At 41.9% G+C, this 18,241-nt stretch overlaps 1 protein-coding gene across 1 annotated transcript in view; it reads right to left on the bottom strand.

Annotated features, from left to right (window-relative positions):
* The window catches only part of dab2.S (Dab, mitogen-responsive phosphoprotein, homolog 2 S homeolog), a 91,459-nt gene extending 82,419 nt beyond the window's left edge, over positions 1-9,040 (bottom strand). Inside the window, 1 exon segment of the mRNA NM_001089785.1 lies at positions 8,733-9,040. The gene's annotated coding sequence lies outside the window, so the exon portion shown is untranslated.
* Positions 9,041-18,241: the final 9,201 nt, after the last annotated feature.

The following is an 18,241-nucleotide window of genomic DNA, read 5'->3' as shown; positions in this document are numbered from 1 at the left end:
CAACAAACAACTTGTCTATATCACCCTCCTGTTTCATTCTTTTCATTCACATATTTATTATGTTAAGGTTACATAAGAAATAGTTGTTCGATAAATATAGCAATATACATTTTCCCATAAATCAGTATTGAAGTAATATTATCCATGGAACAGAATGCTAACATTGATTTTATGGATGTAGATCATAAGGGAACAGCATCACTAAAAGTCGATCTCGCATTAGTAAAGTATGGGCTCTCCTGACTTACAGTATATAATGAAATTGTACGTCGGATTTGTGTTTAAGGTACGCTTTTGAATGGGCAGCAGGAAAATCCGAGTGGCCAAGGATCACAACAGTCCATAGTTGTGTCCTGCTCCCCATATGATTCACTCATTGTGCCTAATAGACCCAGTCGGTCAGAGTCGGACTGACATACCAGGACACCAGGAAAAATCCCAATGGGCCCACTCTGGGTCTGTGCAGCAGGTATATGTGTTGTGGGGGCAGGGGTTTTGGTGGAGGTAGGGTTGCCACCTTTTGCTTGTCCACAGTCCAGACAGAGGAAAGGGCTGATGATGATTATCCAACTTACAAACAGACACCCTGGCTCTCCTGGAACTTGAATCCCTGGTGCCCAGCAAAACGGGGGGATCGGCCAACCCCTCAACAATACAAAGAAAGAAGTTCACTGGCACTCAGGTAATGCTAGCAGGGTGAGACCCTTGCTTTAAATTTATTTAGTGAAAGGGATGATGATGTCATGGGGGCAAATTCACTAAAGGGCAAAGTGGCCGTCGTTGGCAAAAATTATTATAAATCCGATATGCAGGGACATTGCTAATTTACTAACAGGCATAGAGTACAATTCGCTAGCAAAAATGTCTGACGAAGTGGCGCGAAGTTCACCAGTTCAGTCTAGGAGAATCTATGACCAGGGCAGTCCTTTCAGAAACTGGGCTGTCAAAACTGGACAGGTGGCAACCCTAGGTGGTGGGAATCATTAGTGACTAGTGAGGGGGTAAGGGGTGGTCAATAGCAAGAGTAGGAGGAGTGGTCAATGGTGGTGGGACACTAGAAAAAGTCTTCCAGTGGGCCCTTCAGTCTCTAGTCCTACACTGCATAAGCCCCATTTTGGTCACCCAAAAATGCATTCTCTGGTCTGTCTGGTGACAAGTGTCAATGGCTTCTGCTGCTATGCTAAGGCTCAAAACAATGTATTCAGGAAGGCTTTGGCAGCAGATAAACTGTATATATAAGGGTGCAACCATTGTGCCTGAATATGAGTTATTGCACAAATCTTTATAGACCTCCAGCCACACAGATAGTTTCATATAATTATTAAGGCATCATAGGTGGGGTTTAATGAAGGCAAAGTCTCCCTAAACCAACACCAAAATAGAAGGTGTTGGTTTATTTAGAAGAGGGGGATGGTGGTCAGTACGAATTTCAAACGAATTGTGTCCAATTCCTTTACGGTCGCTCTGTGCTGCAACTGCTTTGCGATCCAAAATAGAAGAAGGAAAAGGAACTCCAGCAGAATTACTGCAAATAAACTTTAATTCCGAGTGGTGGCAAACACAACATGTTTCCGTACAGAGAACAGAGCAACCGTAAAGGAATTGGACACAATTCGTCTGAAATTCGTATTGACCACCATCCCCCTCTTCTATTTAAACCAACACCAACTCATGTTTACAGGACAAAGATAAAACACATACTATAAAGCTGACACTCATGCTTTCCAGAAGGTACTGTATATATTATACATGGCGTTGGCACTGTATTTATCTTGTATCAAGCAGAAATGATATGTACTGCAGCATTGGCAATGCATGTTGCGTTATTAAGCACAAAATTGGCACTGTCTATCCTTTATTCTGGGGCATTATACATGGACTTGGCACTGCTTTTATCCTGCCATGTCTTCTGGGGTAGTTGCTGCACCACCCCCACTCTCAACTTGCCTCATTGGAGTATTATAAGAAAGACACTAGTACTGCACTGCCACGTGTTTCGGGTTATACGTGAAATTTTACCCGAGCTGCTGAATGAAATATTTTTTAAAAATATACATCAGAATATATCAAACCAATTCCATCCATTCTCCAGGCCAGTCTGATACAGTCCCGACAGTTTTACACACCAATACATTTTGGTGGCTATGAAGGTTACAAGAAAAACACTGACACAGTTCTTATTTCCATAGGATTATTTTGTAGTACAGGTATAGGAATCCGTTATCCGGAAACATGTTATCCAGAAAGCACTGAATTACACAATGGCCGTCTCCCGTAGTCTCCATTTTGTCCAAATTTTGAAAAATTATTTCCTTTTTCTCTGTAATAATAAAACAGTAGCTTGTACTTGATCCAAACTAAGATATAATTGATCCTTATTGGAAACAAAACCATCCCATTAGGGTTATTGAATGTATATATGATTTTCAAGTAGACTTAAGGTATGAAGATCCCAATTACAGGAAAATCTATTAACCTGGATAAGCCCAAATCCTAAGCATTCTGGATAACAGGTCACATGTATGGCAGGAGAAACAAGAAGCAACTATGTGTGGCTCACACAAGGCCAATGTAAGAAAGAAGTGTCCCTACAAAGCAGAATTCTGTCAGCGCACATACATAAAAGGGACAATAGCTAGTGAATTGGCTTTTCTCCACTCATTGGCATATATATATATATATATATATATATATATATATATATATATATATATATATATATATATATATATATATATTCCTTGCACACGTCCCAGTTCCCAAAACTAAGTGGCAGCACTATATTCATGGGTGGGTGGGGGTTCGGCACATAGGTGGGCCCCTCTATCCCCCCTTACTTGCATGTGATTTCAGTGAGGAAGCAATGGCAGGGCACAAGGGAAATTCCTATGATTAAGTACCGGAAGGTACGAAACGCGTAAGGTGGATGATACGAGGTCAGTATGTTTGTATTTTTTAGTATGATATTAATTGAATAAAAACTTGCTTTACTTTTTATGAGCATCGGGACATATTTTGTTTATTGGTAATGGTGCTTTGAAAACAGGAGCAAGTCCCTGATACTCAGCTGCATTAATTTGGAGTGGCAATATAGACCCCCCGGGCTCTGATATATTTTTCATGTCACTATGAAGCCCTGACGTAACACCTGCCCTATGGCACTTAAAGGGCATGTAAAGTCTAAAATAGAATAAGGCTAGAAATGCTGTATTTTGTATACTAAATATAAACATGAACTTACTGCACCACAAGCCTAATCAAACAAATAATTTATGCTTTCAAAGTTGGCTACAGGGGGTCACCATCTTGTAACTTTGTTATACATCTTTGCAAGACTAAGACTGTGCACATGCTCAGTGTGGTCTGGGCTGCTTAGGGATCATCATAAACAAAGCTGCTTGAGTTCTGCATGGCTGGGAAGTAAGGCGGGGGCTCCCCCTGCTGTTCATAAGTATGATTGTTTCCCTGCTCAGCAGTTAGGGACCATCTGACAATTCCTATCCACAGCAGTAAATGAAGGGAGAATTTCACTGCCTACAGTCAGGTTTCTTATAAATACGGTACACATTTTTTAATTAAAGTATATTGGAGATAGGTTTCTTTTTCATTAAAGAAAGTAAAAATCGGATTTTATTTTTTTGCCTTTACGTGCCCTTTAATGACCCATCCAGTGTTTCCACCACTATACATTTCTGTCTGCTTTTATTTATTGGAACAACCTGCCTCTGCCTTGCTCCCAAAATAAGCAATTTTTCCTAAATATAAAGCAAAATTTTGTATCAGAGCAGCTATTGGGTCATCTTTCTCTGAGTCATACCTCTAATCAGGAGAGCTCGTTGGCAGCGGCAGCCAGGTAACTGCACTATGGTGCTAAACATAGAACAGGATTCTCCACTGCCCTGAATCTGATTCTTATTAAAGATTTGCTTAGCAGAGTGGGAGCAGCATTTATTTACAATGATATTTATTAGCGTTTAAATCATTCCGCATGGCTATGAAACAGAAAGCCATTATTTCAGGCCTTTTAAAAGATATCCTGATATAAAACACAGATTGAAGGTTTCCCATTAAGCTGAAAGCCCTGAGATTCCAGGAGGGCACAACGTGTAGCTTTATGTTACTGACTTAAAAAGGGCTTTTCATTCACACGAGCCGGTGATTATGTTATTTTTCATGCAATTTCTTGCATGCCTTCTCTCGTATGGAGCATCATTTATATAACAGGGCACTATATTTAGCATGGTCTTAAGCACAACTCCCCTATTATAGTTTTCCCTGGCATCTTTAGCATCAGAATAAAATGTCTTTGTATAAATATAACTGTACATATAAAATCTGAAAGTGGAGGGGGGCTTTTGTTTACACCACTGCAGCCTGTATAAAACTTCATTTGATTAGTTGGAGGGTGCAGATAAGAAAGCTAGGCAATAGCGGAGGAACTGAAGATTTGATTTTATATAAAAAGTCATGTAAAGTGGAGAGGCTGTATACATTTTGACCCTGACCTGGCAAATACAAGAATGGGACCTGATATACAGAATATTCAAGGTCTGAGGCTTTCTGGACAAGGGATGTTTCTGTAATTTGGATCTCCATACTTTAAGGGGCATATTTATTATGCTTTATAAAAAACAGTGGGATAATACCTCACAAATCACCAGGCTTCACCGTGTAAAATTGCTATGTGTTTTTCCGCCAGAAGTAAAATAATGGCGGCAAATCTGGCGTTCGTAAGGCATAAAATTATAAACACCATGCAATATTTTACACAGTTTTTTACACAGTTTTTTAGACGAAAAAATATATATGCCACTAAGTCTGTAAAAAATCATGTAAACATTAAATAAACCCAATAGGCTGGTTTTGCTTCCAATAAGGATTAATTATATCTTAGTTGGGATCAAGTACAAGCTACTGTTTTATTATTACAGAGAAAAATGTAAAGATTTTTTGAAAATTTTGATTATTTGGATAAAATGGAGTCTATGGGAGATGGGCTTTCTGTTATTCAGAGCTTTTTGGGAAAAGGGTTTACGGATAACAGATCCCATACCTGTACTGTTTTATTATTACAGAGAAAAAGCAAATAGATTTTAAAAAAATTGGATTATTGGGATAAAATTGAGTCTATGGGAGACAGCCTTTCCATAATTCTGAGCTTTCTGGATAATGTAACTTGTCACAGGGGGGTCACCATCTTGGAAAGTGTCTGTGACACTCACATGCTCAGTGGGCTCTGATTGGCTGTTGAGAAGCTAAGCTTAGGGCTCGTCACTAATTATCCAGCAGAAAATGAGCTTCCCCTGTAATATAAGCTGATGCTACAGGTTTGCTGATTATTAAATTCTGATGCTAATTGCACTGGTTTCTGTGCTGCCATGTAGTAATTATCTGTATTAATTACTAATCAGCCTTATATTGTGACATTTCTATTCTATGTGTACTGTATATTGTGAGTGGGTCCCTAAGCTCAGTAAGTGACAGCAGCACAGAGCATGTGCAGTGAATCAGCAGAAAAGAAGATGGGGAGCTACTGGGGCATCTTTGGAGACACAGATCTTTACTGCTAAAGGGATGTGGTTGCCTTGGGCTGGTACATAATAATATAACGCACAACATTTCTACCTACTTCTTTAGTTAAGCTTTAGTTCTCCTTTAAAGGGATTTATAGGAGAAATCAGGGGTTTAAACAAAAAAACTCAAGATGCCCTTCCATTAGGGCAGAGGTGCAGGTCTGGACTAAGAATCAAAATAGGTCCTGGCATTTCAGGTACACAGAAGCCCAATCAGCCCACAAACAGCCCCCACTAAATACTGACTTTCTATGGCACCTTACAGCAGCCCCTCTGGCATTTGCCAGAACCCACAGATTGCCAGTCCGGGCCTGGAAGAGGGGCTTTCACGCATTCTGCAACACACAACCACCAAGGGGTCATCTGGTTTCCTCTCTATGGTTTCTTTTCTATGGTTTCCTCTCTACGGAATACACATATTTCCTTCCAAGACAACTGGACAGTGCCAATGAGGGTCGGGGCAGACATAAGCCGAGGGTCCAGGAACCCATTGGGGAGAGACTTCTCCAGCAGGTAACAAATAAAAAGCACTAAAGTGATGAATGACTTTGTGCTGGTCTTGAGCCTGAATATCGTTTTCTCTCGTACTTTATGATACAGAATAACAGGCGGCACCATGTACAAGTATCCCATGTATGGACAGTAGCCAGGACAATATGCCATCGGAACAATCCAACTGCCACAAAACCCAATAGAAATCTCCTGCCACAGAAGCCCAGCATTTATCCACAGCGCCTGCCCCCAAGTATTCAGCTGCAATAACAAAGCAGCCAGGTCTGTTTCCCATTTGCAACGGGAGATAATGACTATTTACATTCGGATTCCAAGTTGATCCCATAATATTCACAGGGGACAAAAAGGCATGAGTCTATAACATATCCATCCTCCAGCTCTCTCCATTTGCCCTTTTTGGTTTGTGAGAATTTGTTTTATTCTGGTTTTAGGAAGGAAACTGCTCTATGTACCTTTTACTACTGCTGTTTATATAAAAGTATGAGGGTACAGCTTGCCATAGAGTTTCATACTCTTAGGGGCATATTTATCAAGGGTCGAATTTCGAATTGAAAAGAAATTCAAAAAGACCATCCAAAAATTAAGTCGAAGTTTTTTTTTGGTCGAATAGGTCCGTTTTCTATCGAATAGGTCCGTATTCGAAATCGTGCGAATCGAAGGAATAGCGCATTCGATCGAATTCGATTTCCCCAAAATAAACTTCAGTTTTTCAAAGTCCGCCAACTTACTCCAAATAGTTTCTAGGAGGTCTCCCATAGGCTAAAACAGCAATTCGGCAGGTTTTAGATGGCAAATGGTCGAAGTCAAATTTTTAAAGAGACAGTACATGATAAATTTCGATATTCAAAATTTTTAATTTTTTTCAAATGCGAATCAAATTTGGACTATTCCCTAGTCGAAGTACACAAAAAAACAGGTGGAATTTTTTTTCATTCCAAAAAATTCACCTCAACCTCAGATAAATCTGCCCCTTACTCTACGTACTTCATCTTGCCGTACCTACTAAGCACCGCTCTAAATCACCCTCTATTTGACCCCCCCTAAATAAAGCCCGGTAGCTTACTAGGTGCACAAAAAATTCCTTCTAAAAATAAGTGCATTTTTAAATAAGTTATAAGTGCCCTCTTGACCTCAATAGCAGCAGCACCCCTAGTGGCCATGGGTAGGTCATGCATTGCCATTGGGAAAGCAGTATGGCAGCTGATGGATATTGCATTGGTGCAATAAATGCAAGGTATATAGCAAAAATGAACTAGTGTTGTAAAACCAGAGTGCATTTCCCCTTTAATTATGAGTTTATCCAAATAAATGTGGCAATTATAAGGCAAACGTATCCCAACAGAGGGGTGGCTCCAATTTCTATTTAATAATAGAACCAGAAGAGAGTCTATAGGAAGAATGCACTGCCCATAAGATTTTTAAAAAGTATATGACCTCTACCCCAAGTAAATGCCCCCTCTCTGTCTGCAGAGTGAGACTAAGGGATTTCCTTTCCCTGCTCTATTGAAACAAAGGAGAAATGGCTTGTGGCAGGCCAGACAGAGCAGAGATCTGTGCCGGGTACCCCCTGTTCTACATGGTATGGTCTGTGGCCGGACTCTGCACAGCTTATATAACAGCTTCCTCTCTAGCCCCTTATTTTTAGATCAGAGCTATAGAGGAATGCAGGGGGGACTGGATTAGTATAGGAGAGAAGGGAAAGGGAGCTTTGTGTGAAATCATGGGAGAAGGGATTATTTTGGAAGCAATGTTAAACCTGCCAGTGAGTCATGGTAACCAAACAACTGCAGCACCGAGTAAGAGACAGACAGAGAGGCACGGGCAGAGACAAAGACAGGGATGGAAAGAGAGAGGAGAAGTGTGGATGAATGAAAGGGAATAAAGGATTGGCTTTGCTCTCTTGCTCAGCAAACATCAACAGACTGTGCCTTGGGGCTGTCTGACCTGTGGCCCTATATATAGTGGAATAACCAGACCCACAGCAAATTAATTTTAGTGCCCCCCAAGCATAATTAAAGGTTGTCCTTTTTTCACCAATATATATTTCAATTGCTCATTATTTAGGGGCCCCAATATCCTGGGCTGCACTACAACTCTCGGCTGTGGCTGCCTGTGGGTGCTGGGAGTTGTAAACACCCTTCTGTCACCCATTTGTAACTCTGGGTGAAATATTTCTTTACTGGGATCCATGGGTCCCCGCATAGAGTTGCAGCCACTTTGATGACTTGCCAGGGGGCACCAGTTATAAACCTTAGGGAACCTCTTCGCAGTGTCCAGATGAAACTGATCCCCATCCCTGACCCCCATCCCTGACCCCCCAAATCTTCAGCGCCTCTCACCTTTTTATATGATTCCTCCCCATCAGCAGCACAAATGCCCTGTGCCCTATATGATTCTATTTAATTCAGTGGAAACAGTGGAACCCCCTTGAGAGTATGGAATCCACACCTTAGTCTCCATCTCTTTATCTCTGTCTCGTTCTTTCTGAATCTGCCTTTAGGATTTATTTTCTGCCTCCTTATAATGAAGCATGTCAGCTCCTTCTGTCTGTCTGTCTGTCTGTCTGTACAAGCCCCTTGTGTGTAATTAGCAGATCTGTGACCAGACTCGCAGCCGTGCGCTTGTGAAGGAAAAAAAATTACTCACGACTTTGCGGCTGGGATGTTGCTGCTCGCTGGTCGCTGCCGGGATGTGACAGTTGCTCGTTGCTGCTGCTGCTGCCTCCTGACTCCCCCTGCTGTGTTTGCCTCTATCCCTCCTCCTCCTCCTCCGGCCTTAGCTTAGCTCAGCCCGGCGGATCCTGTATGCTTCTAATCAGATGCTGGCAGCACAGTGAGCCCAGGAATGCGCTACAATTCTACTGATGCCTCCTCGGCCCGGCTACTCCCCCACACCAACTCTCCTTCGCTTTTTAACCATTCATTCGCAGCAACTGCCATCTGATCGCACTGCCCTCGGCACCCCAGGAGGCTCCACTTCTGCCTGGAAAGGAAAGAGTGCTGCTGACTGATATTTAAGGGGAGGGGAAAAAAACAGCATTTTTACTTGCCCCTTGTGGCACCTATTGAGAAATAGCATTGCTCAGATGCTGGCAGTCTTGTACAACTGTCATCTGTTCCAAACAATGAAAAGGGGCATTGAAGGGATAGTTTACCTTTAAGTTAACTTTTACTATGTTATAGAATAGCTAATTCTTTTTTAATTTTCTTAAATTATTTGCAGGGATGCATCGAATCCAGGATTTGGTTTGGGATTCGACCAGGCTTCGGGCTTTTTCAGCAGGATTCGGCCGAATCCTTCTGCCTGGCCAAACTGACAGTGGCGGAACTACCGGGGGAGCAGGGGGTGCAATTGGGCCAGGGCCCCCACCCCTTCAGGGCAGAAAATCGTGTACGGAGGGGGGTGAGGGGCCCGGCTGCCTGTCCCGCACCAGGGCCCGCCCCTAGGGTTGCCATCTGGCCAGTATTTTACCAGCCTGGCCGGTAAAAATGTTGGTTGATCCCAATGTTATTAATAGGGAAAAAGGATAAATATATAGGAAGGCCGGTATTTTTTTCCAAAAAAGGTGGCAACCCTACCCGCCTCCCTCTAGTTTCGTTACTGCAAACCGAATCCTAATTGGCATATGCAATTAGGGGTGGTGAGGGAAATCTTGTGACTTTTTGTCACAAAACAGGGCAGTATTAAAATGTTTTCCCCTTCCCACCACTAATTTGCATATGCAAATTAGGATTCAAATTCAGTTCGGTATTCCTCCGAATATTTTGCGAAGGATACGGGGGTTCGGCCACATCCAAAACAGTGGATTCGGTGCATCCCTAATTATTTGCCTTCTTCCGGCTCTTTCCAGCTTTCAAATGATGGTCAGTGACCCCATCTGCAAAACAAATGCTCTGTAAAGGCCCGATAAAAGCTGCTGACAGGCCAAGTCGGCAGCTTATTGGCCCGTGTGTGGGGCCATCCGATGAGCGTTCCCGAGCGATATCTGGCTGAAAATCATCCAGATGTCAATTGGGCAGGGTAAAAAAATCCAGTCGTATCGCGGCCAATGCGGTTCCGCGTTCTGACCTCCCGTATCGCCTCCATTCTGATCCTATCATTGGGCTCTAGGGCCCACAATCAGATCAGCCCAATATTGCTCGATGTAGCCAAAAAAGCGGATCTCTATGTGCATGGCCCCATCAGGCTACAAGTTTATTGTCAACAATAAAGAAAATAATGCGGCCCGCATCAAGGCTCACCCAGTGATTGTGTCCGTCCAGACGCTACCTCTTGCAGGACGCCGGCACCTCCTTGCCGGTATAGCTTATCAGCAAAAAAGAATCCCGTGAATGTGAATCAATGTGAATAGCGGTGGGTGTCTGGGACTTACGCGTTTCTTGCCGCAAATTCACATTGTACCACTAAATGCGCCCATTAAAGCTGAAGTTTTATGAAGATGTAGTCCGTGTCCCTTTGTGGATGTGCAGTAAAGCGCCTTTGAGAGCAGGATTCTTTTTTGCTTACAAGTTTATTGTAATTGCTACTTTTTATTACTCGTCTCCCTCCTACTTATATTCCAATCTCTGATTCAAATCAATGCTTGGTTGCTAGGGTCATTTGGACCCTAGCAACCAGAAAGCTGAAATTGCAAACTGGAGAGCTGCTGAATAAAACACAAATAATAAAAAATAAAATCCAACTGCAAGTTTCTCCCAATTTCACCCTCTACATCATACTGTTAATTTAAAGGTGAACAACCCTTTTAAACCCCCATGTCTATCTCTCAATAACACTTATTACAACAGCCCTATGTAGTTATCCTCTCTCGTTACAGTGTAGAATTAGCTTTTATTCTTACAGAGCTGATATATTCTGCAGTTCTGTACAGACATGGGGTTAGTTAAATAGATGATAATGATAATGAGCACCAGTGCAGTTGCCACTAGCAACCATTTAGCAATTAGTTTTGCTTATAAGTTAGCACCCAGTAAATTAACTCCATGGCATTATTATTCAGCAAAGTTTATTCAGAGTACTGTTACCAACCCCACTCCCAAACATAATATTCTGCCCTTTCCTCCCAAAACCTCGTGAATTATGAAATGAAAAATCTTGTGGGGGCATTTTAGCTTTGGGTGGGCTTTCTGATTATGCATTTTGGGGACATAGGTTCTGCACTAGTGATGAGCGAATTTTTTCACCAGGCATGGAGTCTTCATTTACCCTCTATCTACGAATTTTTTTTCCTAGACAAAAAAAGTCATCATAAGAAAAAACACCCATCGACTTTAAGGGCAGAGACACATGGTCAGATTCAGGGAGATTATTCTCCCAGCGACAAATTTCCTCTTCTCCGGGGCGACTAATCTCCCCAAACTGCCTCCAGCCGGCTAGAATGGAAATCCTCATGAGGGAACTTCGGGCGACTTCGGAAAATGAAGCTCTCCGATTGCCAGGGGAGGCAGTTTGGAGAGATTAGTCGCCCCGAAGAAGAGGAAATTTGTCGCCGGGTGACTAATCTCCCCGAATCTGACCGTGTGTCTCTGCCCTAAAGCGATTGGACATAAAGTTGCAGAGACAAAAAAAAGGTCACAGACACAAAAAAAGTCGCTTCAACAAAAAAAGTTGCCACAAAAAAAAAACACCCATTTGGGCTCACTTATCAACACTGGGCAAATTTGCCCATGGGCAGTTGCATATAGCAACCAATCAGTGATTAGCTTTTTAAAGCCAGCTGCAAGTAGAACAATGAATGCAGCAATTTCATTGGTTGCCATGGGTTACTGCCCATGGGCAAATATGCCCAGTGTTGATAAATTACCCCTATTGACTTTAATGAATTTGGAGTGAGTAAAAATGTTTTAAGTGTTTAAATTTTTTTTTGCCGGTTTTGTACATTTTTTAGAGAAGCAAAATGGAACAGATTCACTGATCACTATTCTGAACTTTTGGGGACACTGTGAGCCTTTCCTAGCAGATGTTTTAGGGCTAACTCAAATAACCAACTCCAACACAAACAAAAGCTAATGACATAACTGACTCTGGCACAGACCCTGCATGCAGAGAAATAGGAGTTCTATCAGAGCCAGCAATTATGAAATAGTGAGCTCTATAACATCTTCTAGGAAAAAGAATGAACCCCCCCCCAAAGGCTGTATCAGCCCTAAAGCCCTAACTGACAATCAAAAACTGACTCCACCTACTGCAGGAAGAGAGAGTGAATAGAGACACAGGGGGGCCGATTCATCAATAGTCGAATATCGAGGGTTAATTAACCCTCGATATTCGACTGGGAACTAAAATCGTTCGACTTCGAATATCGAAGTCGAACGATTTTGCGCAAATCCTGCAATTTTTCGTTCGATCGAATGATTAAATCCTTCGAATCGAACGATTCGAAGGATTTAAATCCAACGATCGAAGGAAAATCCTTCGATCAAAAAATCACAGGCACCTTCCCCATAGGCTAACATTGACTTCGGTAGGTTTTATCTACCGAAGTAGGTGGTCGAAGTATTTTTTAAAGAGACAGTACTTCGATTATCGAATGGTCGAATAGTCGAACAATTTTTACTTCGAATCGTTCGAATTCGAACGAATTTAACCAATTCGATGGTCGAAGTACCCAAAAAATACTTCGAAATTCGAAGTTTTTTACATTCGAATTCTTCACTCGAATTTTGTAAATCTGCCCCAGGGAGTTGTAAAGCATCAGAAGCAGGGCCCGAACTAGGGGTAGGCAGAAGAGACATGCCTAAGGCCTAACAATGAGGGCAGGTTCCCCTACCCCTAGTAAAGCTTTATGTGCTCCCTGGTGCCCAAGTTTCCCACTTTCACCTCTATTCTGCAAGGAGGGGAGTGAGGTGGCCGGCCAGGTTTCCCAGGGCACCCAGTTGGCTTGGCCTGTCCAGGGACATAGTCAGTGCATAACTACCATACAGCAGAACCCAAGTCCACAGGAGACAGAGTTAATGTCCAACTAGTGATTAGAGCATGGGTTACAGGTGACTCTTACTCTTACAGATGACACTTAAGGCAGAGCCTTCGTAAAGTAGAAGAATAAATGTGTGGTGTAGGGCAACTACAACTCCCACAGGCTACTGTGCAATAAAAATATAAAAGAATGGACGCCAGGAGGTTCATGCAGTGAAAACAAAGGGTAACAGTGAATTTGTCCAAGACAAATGACCCACAGGTTTACTTACAAGCAATGAGGCATATGCAGAAATAACATTCAGCAGGCTAGGACAGGTGGGATGAGACAGCTGAGAATGTGACTCCCATGAGGATGTAGTCAAGTAGTAAGACAGACTGTCAGGCAGATGTACCTTGAAAGTGGATTGGATCCTGTCCAGTGGAGTGGTCAGGGAGAAAATCTAAGCCTGACACCCTATCCACTGTAGTCCCTTCACTGAAGGCAATCTAGGAGCCTTGGGAAGTTATTCCCTGCTATAGATCCTTGATGGAGCACAAAGCTGCTCTTTATCTCTCTCCTCACTATCTTACTCTCCTAGAGAGTACTATTACAGATTTAATCCTGTCTCTAGCTAATCTCGTTCACAGGGTCCCTGCTCCCCGAATTAGACACTAAACTGGTACTCGTCCCTCTAAGGCAAAAGGACTTTACTGGGCCTTGGTGTACCCAAGCTCAATGGGAACATCCAGATGGTTAGGGCACCAAAAGCCAAAGAGGAAGATCCATCCCTTTCCATACACTTTATTAGAGTGTGTAGAAAGTGGTCATTACACCTCTTGGCCAATAACTGGGATAGGTGAAAGTAAACTAGATACATGGGCATCTGCCCAGCAACTAGGGAGATCAGGAAGGGTAGAGATTTAAAGCCATAAGGGCACATTAACCCTGTGGGTCCCTACAGTTTCAATTAGAACCTTCCTTCCTGCCTGCCTGACCAACTCATTCTGGGCATGCCAGCAGTGCAATGGTGGTGGTGTTTGTGGGAGTGGTGAAGGAGGCTGAGGATGCTAGTCATCATGGGTGTGGTAGGGGCTCCAAAAATATTTTTATTGGGGGGGCCCAAAAAAGTGATAATACACTACAGGTTGCAGGCTTAACATTCGTGTTATAAAGTATTACATCCATCATTTTGCCCTGCAGTTTCTATGCATTATTGTTTATGCCAGTGACATACCACAGAAAAATAGAAACAAAGGCACAAAGATCTGGTGTGAAGTATAGCAATGTTTTGAACATGCCAATGATGTTGCCACACCCTTAAACACCACACTCATTTCCCCAAAACATAACCCTGATGTTACAGTATAACACCTGCAAAGAAATGGATATGAGCATATTAACCCCAGCCATGTCTTAATGATCACTGCAGAAATTACCAATAAGCACTCCATTAACTCCAAAGGTAACACAGTAGGGCTGATAGCCAACATGCTATCCTTCATCAAAGAAAATATCTGTAGATATATAAGGACATACATAGGGTAGAAATGAATAGTATATCAATCCAACCAAATCTCTTACTCTTACTGGTTCTTTAAACCTCTAGTGAATTTCATTGTCTTGAAAGTATTGAAGAATATGTGACCGGGAGAGAAGCTTGCTAGTTTGCCTTTGGCCACCTCTGTGTCGCTGAAAAATCACCATGTTTTATTCATGAGGCCGGCTCTTTATTCTGCTGCTCAGAATAGGCAGACATGTGTAGAGAAGAGCGTGTCTGCATGAAAGCTTTGTACTCATTGCCATCACTTAGCTTCACCTATAGACAGTGAATTCTGACCTCTGCTTGTTAAATGACAACACTCTGCTGGGAGTTCAGCCCAGTTACAGTTTGGAAAGGTTAAAGGGGAACTATCACAAAAATGAAAATTTAATATTAGCTTTAGCATACTGAAATAAGAAACTTTCTAAATACAATCCATTAAAAATTCTGTACCGTTTCTGAAATAATCAAGTTTAACTTCACTATCCCTCTCTCAGCATCTGTTTCTTTTCATTCTGTCTTCATGCAGCAGTTGGGTGTCAGATATTCATTGACAGTTAGATCCAATATATCTTATAGGGGGGCTTCCTTTCCTAGAAGATGTATTAGAGCTCACTCTATTAAAATTACCAGACATTGTGTCTCTCTACCTGCAGAATTTGTGCAAAAGGCAGTTATTTTGTTAGATTTTGTTTGTACTGGAATCAGTTATTTCAGTGAGCTCTAATAGACTCCATTTTATCCAAATAATCCAAAGTTTTAAAATTTATTTCCATTTTCTCTGTAATAATAAAACAGTAGCTTGTACTTGATCCCAACTAAGATATAATTAATACTTATTGGAATCAAAACCAGCCTGTTGAGTTTGTTTCATGTTTGAATGATTTTCTAGTAGACTTATTAGACTAGTAGGTATGAAGATCCAAATAACGGAAAGATCTATTATCTTGAAAACCCCAGGTCCTGAGCATTCTGGATAACAAGTCCCATACATGTACAGAATGCTCAGTGCATGGGGTTTTCCCGATCAAAGATTGTCCAGTAATTTGGATCTTCATACCTTAAGTCTAGTATAAAATCTATTTTCCTATTAGACAAGGTATGAAGATCCAAATTTTGAAAAGATCCGTTATCCGGAAAAACCCAGGTCCCGAGTATTTTGGATAACAGCTACTATACCCGTACTACTTTTTTTATGCATCTTTCTATCCAAGGCTCTCCTATTTATATTGCAGTCTCTTATTCACATCAAGGCAGGGTTGCTAGAGTAATTGGGACCTTAGCGACCACATTGCTGAAATTGCAAACTGGAGAGCTGCTGAATAAAAATCGAAATAACACATTAACCCCAGTGCCTTTCAACTCAAACTTAGTGCCTTTTATGACATTTAGGGGTTGCCTGGGTGCAGTTCCACATAATGATGAATCAATAGTCGCTTTGAAAGATGAAAAACTGGTGTTCTAGCCAAAACGTCAGTTTTATACCTGCGATAAAAAGTTATACAGTATATGTAGGGGCCATAGGGGTTAATCTGCCCCTATGGCTTTAAGGTCCTACCAGGCCCTACCAGGCAAAATCCTATGTAGCTCAGTGTTATTGGTCAAGAGATATAATGACCACTTCCTGCCGCACTGCACTATAGTGTGTGTAAGGAGTGGCCTCTTCCTCTTTGGCTCCTGGATGCTGATCCAGCTGGGTGTGCCCAGGGGAGCCTGGGTACAGCAAGGCCCAGAGAAGCCAAGTGTTCTTGAGAGAAGTCGGGACCAGGAAACCCCGTGAGGTCTAGCTATAGTAGGGCAGACTTGTAATAGTCTCTCTAGGAGAGAAAGGTAGATAGGGTAAAGAGAAAGAGCAGTTGAAGCTCCAACAAGGATTTGCAGCAAGGAGTAGCTTCCCAGAGGCCCTGTGTGTTGCCTCCAGTGCAGGGACCTCAGTGAGGAGGGTGTTGGGTTAGCTGTCAACTTCCTGAACATTGCACTGGATGGGAATGTCTACTGAATACTGCAATTGCCTAATGGATGTCATTCCTCAGCTGAATACCTATTACCTGAAGCTCTGTGTGAGTTATATGAGCCTTCCATATGCTGTCTCTATTTATGAGCTCTTTGTGAGCCTGCCAGTCCTGTGTGAGCTGTATAGTATTTTGTCATGTTCTAATACTTCATCTGTATACGTGAGTAAAACCTGGGAACATTGTCTTTGACTAATAAACAGTTCTTTGTTTGCATTATAAGAACCTCATGGAACCAAAGCATTTTGTATATTTTGTATGCACAGTAGCCTGGGTGTTGTAGTTGCACTACACCTTAGAGGGAAAGCTTCCACTTAGCGAAGGCCTGGATCCTGAAGAGAAAGTCCAATGTAACCCATGCTCCTACCTTAGCTGGACATTAACTATCTGTGGTCTGGATAGCCCAGATTATAGTTACACACACATATATATATATATATATATATATATATATTTATACCGTTCATAATCAATCGTACCCACAGTAAGGATGTAATTCTGGGGGGGAATGCTGCATTGTGGGTGAAAAACATGGCATGTCTGAATTTTGCCCTTTTTACACAGAGCTTCGAGTTTGCAAATAAGACCTTATGGAAGGACTTGTCCTGGAAAGACTTCAAGAAGTCCCAAATTTATGGAATTCCAGGAGTTTTGATCAATACCCATAGGTCTAGTGCTTTCTATAGCTTATTTTCTGAATTAAAAAACCTGTCTAGACTTCACTTGAACTTAATAAACCGGACTGTTTCATTTATCATCAAATATGTCCCTGTGCAGTCCCACTCCCCCCCCCCCACTGAGAATTATGGTACGGGCGACTCTATAGCACACTAGAGTTAATTAATCTTAATGCTGTTTATGATAATTAATGCTTCATTGCATTTAAGGGCTTTCATCACAACAGAATTACTTTTCGAGAGCCTCAAGCTAAATGTAGAAGTATGTTCTCAGAGTGGTATCGGTACATTTAATATGCTGGGAGTCGTATAATTGTCTGCTGGCATTTGCTGTAGTCAGAATCATTCTTTCAATGAGCATTTAAACTCTCTAATTGCGCTAATAATAAGGTTTGGTCTTTGAAGAAGTCCCTCGGAGTGCACTCGAAATGAACTACGGTGGCACCAATGAGATCTGAATTCTAATATAATAATCTTCAGTTAATGCTCACCTAGATAAGCATCTGTGTGTCTGCATTTTACATTTATATGGAGCGCAAGAAAGGGAAACTATAAATTCCTTGCTAAATGGGGATCTAGGTAAAATTAGCTCACATTGTAACATTTTCAAAGGGTAACAGAGTTTTCATGTCTAGTTAGAGAAGAGAAAACTAATGGATGTTGGGGATGTAACAAAAGAACAAGAAAACCCAGCCACTGGAGGACCCAGGAGACATGGATCATGGTGTCCCTGCAATGAGAGTTAACCACTTCTTAAGTAAATTCCTTAAAGGAGAAGGAAAGCCACAACAGTGCAAGCTAGAATGCCATTTTTATTTTTTAGAATGATTTAGACACTGTCTCTGTTTGTTTAGGATAGCAGCTGCCATATTAGCTTGGTGTGACATAACTTCCTGCCTGGGTCTCTTCCTGCTCACTCATATCTCTGAGCTCAGATTACAGAAGGGAGGGCAGGAGGGAGGGAGAAGGAGCAAACTGAGCATGCTCAAGCCCTAGCCCAGGAGGTTTAAGCTGAGAACAGGAAGTCT

This window comes from Xenopus laevis, chromosome 1S (genome assembly GCF_017654675.1).
Source record: "Xenopus laevis strain J_2021 chromosome 1S, Xenopus_laevis_v10.1, whole genome shotgun sequence".
Lineage (NCBI taxonomy): Eukaryota > Metazoa > Chordata > Amphibia > Anura > Pipidae > Xenopus > Xenopus laevis.
The sequence above is the reverse complement of the archived record's forward strand: the minus strand, read 5'-3'. Positions and strand labels throughout refer to the sequence as shown.